The sequence below is a fragment of the Pongo pygmaeus genome, chromosome 10 (assembly GCF_028885625.2).
Source record: "Pongo pygmaeus isolate AG05252 chromosome 10, NHGRI_mPonPyg2-v2.0_pri, whole genome shotgun sequence".
Classification (NCBI taxonomy): Eukaryota; Metazoa; Chordata; class Mammalia; order Primates; family Hominidae; genus Pongo; species Pongo pygmaeus.
The window spans coordinates 88,597,188-88,611,999 of NC_072383.2; positions in this window are offsets into that span (position 1 = coordinate 88,597,188).

Sequence of the window (14,812 nt, forward strand, 5' to 3'; positions counted from 1 at the left end):
TAAATAAATAAATAAAAATAAAAATAAATATAAACATAAGCTTCATTCGCTCTTTCCAGTCCATGGGGAATTGTCAGGTACGCTTCATGGGGTGGAGATACCCAGGTCTAGAGACACATCAGACTCTAGGGTGGATGCTTTACCAGATGGGGTGCGTGAGTGCCTGCCTTACCTGATTTTTTTGGTCAATTTTGCACTGGAGTGCTGTCCAGGATGTAAGTGCCCTGACAAATATGCAAGCCTAGAGCCTCATCCTCAGGACGACTGCTAGGAATCTCTGCAGGGCCCTTGGAGTTGAACAGTTGCTTGCTGAGCCTTTGACCTGAGAACCAGAGACTTACGTGTCTCTTCACTCACATTTTCTTTCTTCATTGTTTAAGAGTTGTGCAGATTACCAAAAACATAATAAAAATAATGGAAGCTGTGTACAAGCCTCACTTGGGCAGAAAAGTTGGCTATCAATCCCAAAATACAGATCTGCTTGCTGCATGGAATCTGAAAATTTAATGTGCTCAAGTCCCATCTGACCACAGCACCCTTCTCGGGGTGATCTCCTCACTCCTTATGGAAAGAATGGAGTTTGACTGGCTTTTTTCAAGATTATTAGGGTGTGTTTATCATATTCTCTGGATTACTGAGTTTATAACCTCTGTTCCATGATGCCAGAAACAAAGTCAGAAGCTTCAGTGTGCAAGGCCTCATCATCCTCCCTAAACCTGGAGGGCAGATTTATTTTAACAGCTGTACACTACCTGATTGGAATAACGAGAGTTGTGAAAAGGTCAAGGAGAAAGAGGTAAACAGCACATCTGTTCCAATCACAGAACCATATTTCTAGGAAGCTGGAAAAGCAAACATTCTAACATTCTATTTGTAGAAAATCCCAACAGTCATTTTAAGCATAATTTCACTGTGACTGTAAAAGAAAGTATTTGTCTTCTTCCTTCTTAATATTCCTTTTTCAAGGGATAGAGTTACATAGTGAAGTAGTGCATCTGTCAGATGTTCTTTTGAACCCTGACAAAAAGTTTATGTGACTTTTTATTTTACCAAGCATTATTTTTTCTTCCACTAATCCTATGTTTATCATCAAAAACTTTATTGCAATCCTGGGCATTCTGATTGAAAAGCAGTCACCAAGAATTCTGAATGTTTTCCTGGTGTGCTGTCACTCAAGATATCTTCTATAGTACTTTTATCCACAACTCTTTTCAAATTAAATTTTATTAACTGAAATCATCCTCTTTCTAAAATAGGAAGGCATCCTGACTTGGACAAAGCTAAACTGTGCATTCCTTTTACTAAACTGTCAAGATTAATCCTTACTGTCCCTGCTGTTACAGTCTTAATTCCTCACTGACAACTGTGAGGACATGTGCTATGAGAAGAGACAGCTGGTTGAAGTGTCTCACTTTGACAAACATTATCTGTGGTTCAGTGTCAACCTGGGGAGACACAGCAAATGGCATTCCATTGAGATTGCTTCTTGGGCAGTGAACATTTTAACCAGTGACTTAGATCCTGGAGTAAAAAATACGCTTAGAATGTCTGTGACAGGGACTAAAGTTTGTAATGGGAGCAGATCTACTCCCTGACCTACTTTTCTCTACTTTAAAAACTCACTATGGCTTCGAGAAGTTATGGATGATTTTATATAAAGAAGTAGAAATCCCAGTAACAATTACAGGTGCCACCTCTTTTGAATAAACTGTTATAAGGCAGGCAAAGACTTCCTACTGGGCTCTACCTTCATCCTAGACTGACTCCTTTATCTTTTCTTTGCTTCCATGAAGCTAAAGATTGTTTACTCTAATTCCTGTTTGCCACTGCCTGAGACCCAGCCTGGGTTTTCATTATCTCCATCACTGTATTTTCTGGAAGAAAGAACTCGATTGGGGGTTGTTAAGCGTTTAGCTGCACACATACAAGGAAATAGATTTTTCTAAAATTCCAAATAATAAGGATGATGAAAATCTACAAAAACTTTAAAAAATAATACTAATAATAAATTTTCTGGTCAAAAATACAAATGGAGGAAAGTCTAAGAATTCCTATCTTGATTCATTCACTTTGTTTCAGTCTAAAAGTGAGACATGCCAAATCCACTCAAATTCTGCTAAAACCAAGCTCTTCAGATTCTAAACTCATAGATTCCCACTGGCCGAATGGGATTGCTTATGCTTTTCGGATTAGGCTTCCTGGTCTTCTCAGTGTATCTTCTATGTTTTTCTCTCTGGATCTCTGGCTTATTACCAGTGTTCCAGAATTACTCATGGCTCTCTTGGGTCCTTTCCTTCCTCCTGGAACTTGAAAGAGAATGACTATCAAAGAAGCCTCTTCTGATCCTCAAGTAATCCTGTACTGACATAAAAATTATCTATTTTTGCCCTTTGGAATTCCTACCTTCTCCTCTCTCATTATTTGATTTGTCTTAATAGCAATGAGTCATGAAGGCTCACTCCTTCAGCATCTTCTGCTCTCGACTTGTGACCAAGGCTTAATTCTTTGTGGGGCATGTGGCCTCAATAGAGTGCTCCCTCTAGACGTTAACTTCTCTATGGTCTCACTAGTTTTCTGAAAGCACAATCTCACCTACTTTGTTTTTAAAAATCTTACCTTTCATAGGTTCAATCATTAATTTTTTTTCTGAAACTCAGGAAAATCTCATATGTGCAGTAACTGCACTTTATGAAGTAGTTGAAACACCCTCATTTCAAACTACTTTTTGTTTTTCTTTTTTTCCTTTTTTTCAGACAAGATAACATTTTGATTTATTAAATGTGGACTGATTCAGAGACCTAATTTATTTTTAGCATTCAAAGATGCAAATTCCTTTTCTATTTGCAAATTATATTTTTTTCATAGGATTTCTTTTTGTGAAACTATGGTTTTATTCCTACTTTTATTCCTCCATGGCACACATTTACTTATGTAACAAACCTGTACTTCCTGCATATGTACTCCTGAACTTATAAATTAAAAACAAACCTGTGTCTCCCCAGGTTGACACAGAACCACAGATAATGTTTGTCAAAATGGAGCACTTCAACCAGCTGTCTCTTCTCATAGCTGTCTCTTCTCCTATTTTGTTTTCTAAAATTTTCATATGTAAGGAGGCAATTGAATCCTTACCACAAAAGAACAGCTCAGCTTCACCGTTCCCACCCCAACCATGGGCTCAACTGTGGCACAGAGCAAAGGGCTCCAGTGCTGTGCATCTCATTATTGGAAATGTCTTTGCTTTACCTCCCAAATCTGTCTTCCTTAAATATTTAGTCTCCACCTTCTGTTTACACTTAATGTTTCCACTCTACTTGCTTTCCACAGTCTCATCTGGGACCTGGATATCAATCCCACTTTGTTCTTCGATCAAACGCTTGTTTCCCTCCCCCATTTCCACACTCAATCTCAGATGCTAGAATTGTAGCCCATGCTCACATATTCCTAGGAAAAGGGGTCAGCAATAAGAGGTCAGACAAAAAAGTATGATTCTCATGTGTGTAGTAACACATGTTTTGTAACAGAAATTGTTTTTCTCTGTGATTTTAGGAAATCTATCTTATTTGTTCATGCTTTTTTTCCATTATTTTAATTATTTGTAGAAGGGTCAAGCTACAAAATGCCTTGTAAAGAATAACTTTTTTTTTTTTTTAATCCGGATAGGTCAGGGAGGCACAGCTGAAAACAGAATCTTGGTTTTTACCTAAATCCTGTGCCTTCATTTATCTTAGCAGCTGCATTCTGAAGATTGTGAATTATTGAAGAGGTAATTCTCAGTATTATCTTAGCTGAGTTTTTCAAGGTAGTACTTCAATAGTAGAACTATAAATGTCTTACAGACACCTATAACACTGTCTAGTTTATTCAAATTTCTCCATAACTCCTATGAACAAAAGGGACACTTCCCACAAAATGTAGTTCAATATTTTTTACACATCCATTTCAATCAGTATAATTTTGCTGAATTGAATTATTTCTCTCTCATTTTCAGAGCTCACATGATTACGGCTGCCTATATTACCATAGGAGGAAAATAACACATTTAGATAATAAATAATAAGTAATTTCTCCAAATACGTAATGACTTGTTCTCTCACCTTTCCTATCTCAAGTATTCCAAATCCCCCTCTGAAAAAAAAATGAAAAACCAAAAACCAAGACTTGGCCCCTTTGTTATGTGCCACAGTTGGGCCCATGAGTAGGGTGGAAACCATAAAACTGAACTGTTCTTGTAGCTCCAGCTATTTGACTGACTCCTTAGATATGAAAGTTTTAGAAAAGGAAGTAGATTAAAGCCATAGTTTAACAGAAAACAGTCCTAAGAAAAGGAATCTAATTTGCAAAGAAAAAAGCAATTTGCACTGTTGGATGCCAAATTTTGATGCTATTATTTTATTATTTATTTGTTATTATTATTATTAATCCTTGATCCTTTACAATCCTTTACAATGATGACTTCTAGCAGAGCCTCCTGATGAATTCCAAAGGTTTAATCAGTTTCATAGCTTAATTCATAGTTCTTTTACATTAAAGAACTTCTTCAATTAGGAAAAATTATTTTGTGAAGTACGAAAGTTGAAAGTGACAAAGTTAAAAAAGTGTCATACACATGCATGTGTCTTTAAAATAGAATGATTTATATTCCTTGGGGTATATATCCAGTAATGGAATTGCTGGGTCAAATGGTATTTTGGTCTTTAGGTCTTTGAGGAATCTCCAAATTGCCTTCCACACTGGCTGAACTAATTTACACTCCCACCAACAGTGTATGAGCATTCCTTTGTCTCTACAATCTTGCCAGCATCTGTTATTTTTTATTTTAATAATAGTTATTCTGACTGGCATGAGATGGTATCTCATTGTGATTTTGATATGCAGTTCTCTAATGATCAGTGATGTTGAGCTATTTTTCATATGCTTGTTGGCTGCATGTATGTCTTCTTTTAAGAATTATCTGTTCATAGCCTTTGCCAAAAAACTTTCTAATAAGGATGGTTTTTTTACTTGTAAGTTTGCTTAAGTACCTTATAGATGCTGTATAGACCTTTGTCAGATACATAGTTTGCAAAAATTTTCTCCCATACTGTAGGTTGTCTGTGATAGACTGGGTAAAAAAAATATGGTACTTACACACCATGGAAAACCATGCAGCCATAAAAAAGAATGAGATCATATCCTTTGCAGGGACATGGATGGAACTGGAGGCCATTATACTTAGCAAACTAATGCAGGAACAGAAAACCAAATACCACATGTTCTCACTTATAAGTGGGAGCTAAATGATGAGAACACATGGACACATAGAGGGGAACAACATGCACTGGGGCTTTTTGAGGGTGGAGCGTGAGAGGAGGAAGAGAATTAGAAAAAATAACTAGTTGGTACTAGGCTTAATACCTGGGTGATGAAATAATCTGTACAACAAACCTCCATGGCACACATTTACCTATGTAACAAACCTGTACTTCCTGCATGTGTATCCCTGAACTTAAAATAAAAGTAAAAAAAAATAAAAATTTTGGGCCAAAAGAAAAAAAAAGCAACATACCACATCTAGATTTTGCTGCACATATGAAGTTTGTTTGGATTGGAAAACAGATGTCTTCCCTTCTTGATCTCTATCTATCTTTTCTCTCTTTTATTCCTGTCATTTTCTTTTCCATCCCTTTTTTTCTAATCCATGTAAGCTACTTCACTGGCAATGATCTATTCACTCTGGGAAGGCAGTGTTATCTCCTTGGTATGGTTTGAAATAATAATGCGTGCATGTTTTTAATACAGCACATAAAGTTGGGACTGCAGGATTCATGAAATTGCTTGGTATCGAGACCAAGGATATTAAAAGTTAAAACTAAATTTTGAAAGGAGAGGAAAAATTTGAAACCATCTTTCAATAGTACTGTCAGTGAGTTATCTTTATGTATTCTCTCTTTCTTTTACATACATATTGGTGTAACAAAGCATGACTATATTTCTGTTTTGGTTACTCAGATGACTTTTTTCTTTTAAAATAATTGAGGTACTCCGCATAATGGATTTCCAGAAAACAAGAAGCTATACCCATGTCCTTGGAGCTGTTGGCATATCTCAGTGAGATGATATAGATTTATCTACTACTCTAAACAATTTTGCACATTTAGGGAATCCACCATGTTCACTTTTCTCCCTACCCAATATTGAAGGTGTCTTTTTTTCCTGGTCAAGACCTGTACGTAAAATTTAATTAAGAACGACATCTGACACTATGAAATAGACTATATGTACTTTGTTAAATAATTCAGAGGTATAACAACAACAATTAAAAAACAAATGTGGAAGCAAAAAACACATCTATCTATTTTATTTTTGTATTGTCAACACCCAACACATTGTTTGGAATATGTCAAACACTGAGTAGATATTTATGAATTTAGAAATTAATTGATAAGGGATGATTGACATATGAGATGGCTCTGGTTTAACTTCCAATTTCTGCTCATTGGATTCCATCATTCAAATTTGTCTTAAGATGATGAAGGAAATGACTGCAGTTCACCTCAGGGTTACCATCTCTTTTGTTTTTCTGGTTCTGTATTGCCACACTGGTTCTTTCTAGTCCATTCTTCTACTTCTGCATTCATTTCTGGTCCCTGGCACAGCTTGAGCTTGAGCTTGGCAAAGCTGTATCTTTCTAGATGAGATATTTTCATATATCTACCCAGCTCTACTAACTGCAGAAAGAAAGCTCTCTTTTTGTATGTTACAATAGTTCAGTCTCTGGTCCTGCATTCAATTTTTCCTTATCAAAGCCAGTGGAGAGAGGAGAAAAATACATGAGAGACAAGAGTACATCTATAAGAGAAGGAATACATCTCATGAGATAAAGAATACATCTTTCTCCACTGGCTTTTCTTCCACCAACATATATTTGATATTTAGACATACTCAAGAAATACTAATTTTAAGAATGAACAAATGAAGTACATAGACTTCCTTGACATCCTCATGTTTTTATGTAGAATTCCTTCCTTTCTTTCTTGGAAAGTTTACTTGAAATACAAGTCCATCTGGAATATTTCTATTTCCTCTCCTCCCACTCTCTCATTAATTCATAGTAATCTCTCTTCTACCTGTAACATTTCACAGAAGTATATTTCATAAGGCCATGATTCTTAAGCTGATCCACGATGATATGGAAAGAAAATGCTGTAATTTCTAAGCACATTTTCACTGGTATTTATATTCTCATTGACATCGGAACCTCACTTGGTCCATATGTCAGAAGTTTGCATGTTAAGTCACATGATGGTTCCTATGGAAAGAGTGAGATCCATAAAAAGATGATGTTCCTGTTTTCGTTGAGCTTATTGCTGTGTATTGCGGTCTTCAGTTATATATATTCCTGTTTGTGCTCATAATCAGGCATATTATGAGTTAAAAACACTAACAGTCTAATAGGATCTAACAAGAAATAGGCTGAAAAAGTTGAATTTAAGATCTACTAAAGTTACATATTTACATCAACTACCATCACGATGAACTTTACCCTAAGTGTACACTGCCCTTTGAAATAATAGTTAATAATATTAGCAAAACATTAATAATAGCTATTTATATTAGCAAGACCTTTAAAATATGTTTTTGTTAATTTCTCTTTCTTTTTTCTTTTTTTAACAGCTTTATTGAGGTGTAATCAATATAGGAAACCTGCACATATTTAATGTATACAAGTTGATAAATTTGGGCATATATGCATATACCTATGAAACTATCATATCACCACAAGAAAGTAATATATACATCCGTCACTTCCAAGAGTTTTTTTGTGCTCCCCTTTTCCCCCTTGTGGTAAGAACACTAAACATGGGATCTACCCTCTTAGCAATTTTTTAAGTGCACAAGACTGTATTGTTAACTATAGGTACTATGTTTTACATCAAATCTCTAGAACTTATTCATCTTGTGTAACTGAAATTTCATACCCATTGAACAACAACTCCACATTTTCTTGTCCCTCCAACCCTTGGCAACTATTCACTTTGGTTTTGTTTATCTTTTCATTTTGGTTTAGGTTCTGGCAGCACAGCTCTTAACATTTTGTGGAATACGGTTTCCCAGATTACTAATCAGATACCAATATGGGACCTGCTGATTGCTGATTTTTAATAATGTTATGATGCATTGTTAAGAGAGAAAAGAATATTGCAAGACAAAATGAATAATATACTCTTAAAAACTTATGTGTACATCTAGGCTTAAATATATACAAAGATGTGAAAAAAAACTTGGTGATGAATTTACTGGTGATTCTTATCTACATTTTTCTATTTTGATTTGCATAGTAATGTTTAGATCCTGGCTCTTCCATTCACTCTATAAGAGCCTTTGGGCAAATTACATAAACTCTGTGCTTTAGTTTGCTCACCTATAAAATGTCAGTTTTAAATGTTTTCGTTAGAGTAACTTATCTGTATTAATATTTTTCATACTTGTGGAACATATGCATATTTAGTGTGCATCTACTATGAACTACACAAAATAAACCAGGCTAGTTTATGTTATTTAGAACATCAAAAGTCCTTTCACAATTCGTACATGTTAAAAGTTGAAATGAAACTGACCATACAATTCAGACCCACGATATTTTTCAGTCTAACAATGTCCCTGAGCTGGCCCACAATGGGTTAGGCAGCAGCAGGGTGAAAGTGCTGTCTATGGTTCTTGTTAACATCAAAGGTCAAAAACATGGCCCGAATGTCTGTTTTTCGTTAATAACCCATTATTCATAACCATAATCTACTTTTTCCCCCTGTAATCTTAATTTCTTTATCTACTGTTTAATTTTGGCAAACCATATTCAAAGCTATTTATATTTTTCCTTTGTACCACCTCTTAATTTTTATTTATTCCAACTATGTCTTACTCAAGCTTTATGCTATGGGCACCCAAGAGGACTAGTGGTCAGGGATTTTGCTGCTGTATTCACAAAGTGACATATCAGTTGAAGGGCCCTAGAGCATCCTTTAGGTGTAATCCATGGAAAAATCAGGCTCAGGAGAGTCTTTTTGGAACTATTTCAAATCAGATTTGTCGGAATTGGCTTCTATAGTGGTCTGTGCTCTCAAGTGACTGACAGACTAGTTTGCCTTGGAAGCCTGCATACTGTGGGATGATGTCGAGTAACATGAGAGAATGGGAATAAAAATGCAATGAAGCCTTTAATTTGCTTTATAAAATTTTTAAACATACACTTTCACTATCATAAGCACTAAATCCAAAATCCCTAAAGTAAAAGAATAAAAAGAGAGGAAAAAAACCCATTAGTTTAGAAACATGTTTTCCAGTCTGGTTTCTTACTCTGTAGCTAACTACATTAAAGAGAATGGGGTTCACCTATGAACTCATCTTTGGTTTATCCCTTTAATCAGGGTTTTTCAATCTTAATACTATTGATATTTGGGACTGTGTAATTCTTTGTTGTGGGGGAGCTGTCCTGAATTTAGCAGCATCCCTGGCCTCTACCAACTCAATGTCAATAGTGATACCCCCCTCCCCAGTTGTAACAACCAAAAATGTCTCCAGATGTCGTGCATCTCTTGGGGGATAGAACCATCCACAGTGAAGGAGCACTGCTTTCAATAGTGACATTTTTATTTCTACCGATAGGTTTGGAGAAACACCAGATTGAACACTTGATGTTTAGTAGGAGTCTCTGAAGGAAGCACATTTTTTTCCTCTGTTGGAGCTGTTTTAGAAAGGATTTTTTAAAATTTTTGATGTAGTTGTGTAAATCTAATTCTGAAAGCCTGAGAAGGGGTTGAGGTCGGGTTAAGGCAAAATGTTCCTTTATCTAAGACGTCATACCAGATGTGAACACAGGTATCAGAAGACAGATCTCTTTAATTCCTTTATTATTTGTAAGACGACTGGCCCCAGCCAGCCCACACATGTGGATTTTACTGTTTGGCTTTGATCACATTGTGCCTTGGATCAAGTGATTTCTGAACTGTCAATATGTGTATAACTTTTCCATATTTTATAAGAGCATTTTTATATGAAAAACTTCAAATACTAATGTTGCCTATCAGAACCCTTGAAAAAACTAAGAAAGAAAAGTAAAAATGAAAGTAAAGAATAAAAAGTAAAAGTGTTAAAGGTAAGACCAACACTCAAACTATAAAATTAGGGTTCACCAAAGACTCTTCACTATATGTTGATAGAATCAAAATATACATAAAAATTTAGCCTTCTCAGTGTAGCAGAGGACAACCTATATCTTTCTCTTACTTACTCCTAGGTTCATAGCTGAGGCCGCTGTACAAAAAGACAGATTAAGAATGGAAACACATACATATTTATTTAATATAGCTTTTACAGGATATGAGAGCTTTTGAAAATGAAGACCCAAAGAAATCGGTAAACTTGTGTATTTTTATCTTTAGGTTTGATAAAGAGTGAACAGTTGTCGAGAAATGTGATTGGAGGACAAAAAGATATGATCTAGTGTCTTTTTATTGGGGGAACTTGACAAGGGCCTATTTTTTTTGAAGTGTTCCTGGTGTTTCTGTGTCTTTGTTAATAAGAATATTTCTTTCCTCTAAGTCAAGGAAGAGTTCTTTTTGACTGAGAGTCCTATGAGTTCTTTTTGACTGAGAGTCCTATGATGTGCTTAAGGAAAGAAGAGCATAGGAAGGTCCTTCCTAGGTTTTATGACCTGCTTCAGGGGAAAAATGCAAGGGGAAGGTGTGAGTGACCTTCCTTCTCCTGCAGCTTTTTCAAATGCCAAGATGCCACCTTTTAGAATAGAGTGTCTTCTATCCTCTCATCAAAAGATTTTAAAAAGCAACTTAAAATTTCTTTGAATACCACTCTTTCTAGGTAAATGTAACTGGCTATTTTTCTGTCACAGACAAATAACTTCAATTAGATATATTAGCAATATATTAGAGGAGAATATGAAATAGAAAAGTGGCATCAGATCTATGGCTTTTTTTTTAAAATTAGTAATTTTAATGATTCATTGGTAACTTCAAGGCATGGTGCACTTGTATAAGCCCCACAAGACACAAATCCCCCAATCTAAATTCAAAATTATAGAGTGAAAATATGTAAATTCGCCTTCTCTAAAAGTCATATTAAAGATATTTCTAATCAATCTTGTGTTTTTCTTCTGGAACAATTTCAATCTTATTGACATTTGGGCTGAATAAATCTTTGTTGTGGCAGCTGTCCTATACAATATAGACTGTTTAGCAGCATCTCTGGCCTCTACCCACGAGCTAGTAGCAAATCTCCCCATCCGTGCACAGTTGTGAAAACCAAAAATGTCTTCAAACATTGTCAAAGATCCCCTAAGAAGCAAAATGTCCCAGTTGAGAACACTTACTTTGGAAGAATAAAGTTAAACTGTACCCATGAACCCTCATAAAAAGAAAGAAAAAGGGGAAAAAGTAATGCAGAAAAAGATAAAGAAAGAACCAACAACCTTTTGAGCTTCTTGGTGTTTTCTTGACACCTTTTAATATTGCAGAAAAACCCATTTAGAGATAATAGGGATTTAAAAGAACAGCAGACAGAAGTGCATCATTTCAGTGTAATTGAGGAGAACCGGAACCCTTGCAATAGTCTCAGTAGGATGGATAACAATTGAAAAGTGTATCTTTAGCAATTTATGTGTTTTTGAATGCATGAAAAAAAAAATCCTTATCATTCTGCCTGCTACTTATATGACTTCTGCGCAGTTGGAGAATCTATTTTGGGCAACTATAAATTTGATTTAAATACAAACTATATTATGAGCCAAATGCATTCACTAGAGCTTGGACCAATCTATTTCTATTTGATGCTGTAGAAGGAATAGCTAGGACACATACTAAAATAACCCCATCACTCCAGTACAATAGAAACCAAGTGAGTCAACCTGTTTTCTTTGTTGTTCAACATAGCAGCTCCAATTAAAGTTGGAGCTCGTGCACTCTGCTGTTTGCTAGCTATAGCTTTTTATCTTTTTTCTGAGTTACTGTGATGTCAAGCCTCCCACTTGGAGCACTATGAACATCTACAGATATTATTATTTTATCTCAGCTCAAGCAATATCAGGTCAGTGGTTCTGAGATAAAAGGCAGGAACAAAGATGGTGTCATTGACAACAAGCCTGTGGGGGGACTAGGCTAACAATGAAAGACCTAGGCATGGCATCCACTAAAGGCCGGGCTCCTGACTCCTCTAAGAGGGCTAACCCAAATAGGACAGAACCCTTATGTGAGATTCCAAGGAATCTATGCAGGAAAAATGATACCAAATTCCTTCATCTTGTTCCTGAGTGGTATTTTCTCTACATTTAAGTGTTTCAACGGAAGGAATCTTTATCTACCTAGAAATATCAGTTGGGTAATTATAAATTTAAGAGAAGGATGTTTTCCTTAATAGACATAAGTGAACCCAGAACATCTACCTCTACTCATGTAAATTCATGGTCTTAGAACATCTACCTCTACTCATGTAAATTCAATTAAGACGATATTGGCTGGATCCTTCTAAATAGCAGAGGCTTTCCAGCATACCTGGACCTGGGTTTACTCTCAAAAGGAGACACAGTTATTCAGTTTTTGAACGGTAAGCAATAACTAACTGATCTGTTAGAGGCAATAGAGTCTTTCACCAGGGCTACAGGCTGTTTGTACATTTTGTCACATGAACTATATACCACTAATTATAGTTTATAGTTTTAGGGCACTGTTTGGAAACTGCTATAGTATGTAATCTTGTTTAATTGATTTTTATAAGCACAGATATTGTTAATCAATTCACTATAAATAATGTGTATTTGTGGGATTGCTTTGTTCCAATGCATACTGTCATTCTTGGGGCCCATGTAAAAGAAAGCACTGCAACTGCAAGCTAAAAATGCATCATATCATTGAAGCAGGAAGAAGAGGAAGCATTGATCCATGTGCCCAGGGATAAAAAGGAAAAGAGCAAGTCTAGTGTAAACTAGGAAGTAATACTATATAAAATACAAAAACCAACTAAAGAGCCAAAACAATCTACTGATAAAATTGTTAGAACTAGTAAGTGTTCTGTAACTACGTATGTAAAAAATGCAACAAACTAATACATTTTCTATATATGAGCAAAAATACATTAGAAAATAAATAAAAAGTAATATCTTACAATTGATACTTTCATAAATTCATGTATGATCTGTTAAAAAAGCAACCAAAAATTACTCAGGCACACACAATATGAAATAAGTAAATGTGGAGATATTCCATATTCCAGTGAGGAACAACAATTAATGCACAAATCTAACTTAATCCCAGTCAAAATATCATTGAAGCTTTCATTTTTAATTGTGACAAGATGATTTTGAAATTCAACTACATGAAAAAGTGAAAAATAGCTAAGAACAATGAAAAAAAGTTCTTTAGAAAGATTAGATCTCCCAGATTCTAAAACACGTTCTGAAATTATAATTATGAAATCAGTACAGAACTATGAAGAATTAGCCTGACTACAAATAAATTCTATTATATAATTTAGTATATAATAAAGTAGAAACATTAATCAGTAAGGTAAGGTGAATTATTCATTAGAAAGCTGGGACAACTGGTTAGGTGTTGAGAATTTTTTTTTCTTTTTGGAGACACTTAGGTCTTAAATAATACAATAAAATTGGTTGTAGAGTATTTAAAGATTCTAGTGTAAAAATTCAGACTAAAGAGAGGCAGAAGAAACTACTTTGTCAACAGAGAAATTATAGGCAGATGTGCAGACAATCAAAATGGTAAATAGAAAAGTTTTGCAGTTTTCCAGTTCCTGGGTACATCCTAGCCTGAAGCCCAGCGGCATCGCCGTCCATGGAGTTCATGTCACACTTCTGTGATTATATCACAGTGAGATCTCCTTCTTTAATACAAGATAGTTCAAATGTGTTTCTATTCCTCATTACCAAAAATATTTTAATACAGTAATTCTATTTCTAGGAATCTATCCTAAAGAAACAACTGAAAATCTAGAGGGAAAACAATTAGAAGCTATAATGCACTAGACTCTTAATTTCAATCCGTTGGTATAATTGGTTCATTAAAAAGGCTAAGAAGTTTCAGCCTCTTGGGTATATATCCTGAAATAGTATTATTTCTTCTAGTCTCTGATTTAAATTGTAGCATGTTAAATCCCCCTTTCACTATCCTTCAACAAAATTTTGAGCAGAATTAATGAACTTCCGACTACTTTTTACTTATGGAAATGTAGTAAGTACTATATAGATTCAGATTTCATATTTTTTATCTGACTCAAAGCCTGCCCCCTTCTCAGCAAAACTAGACTGTTGAATCAAAGAGATTTGATGTGAGGCAGAAAGGCAGCTGTGGCTCTGGGCACCCTTCCCCTTCAAAATCTATCCCCTGTGGGCAGGAAAAGGAAGAGACTAGAAGAGAATAGATTGTACTATGAAAATGGCCTGTGTCCCAGTGTGTGTCCCAAGAAGGTGTTTCTAGGTGGCGTCCTTGTTCTCTCTCTGATTTGATCTGATTCTATTTCCTCCTGCGTCTCCTGCTGTTGTTGGTCTCTGAATTGACGGTGAGCATAGTTTCTTGGGGAGTGTTTAGTTTTATTGTATCCCCAACTATGGATGAAGACTCCTAATTTCCCTTCAGCCCTCCCAGTGGGGAAGGGTTTTTTTTTTTTTTTTTTCCCAGATCTACGTTGGTAACTCTCCTTTTCCCCTAACCTTTCTAACACTTCACTTGGATCTGCAGACTGTACTAGGTCATCTTCTACACTTTTTGAGAGTTAAGAACAACTGGCATGGGACATTCTTCACCAAGTT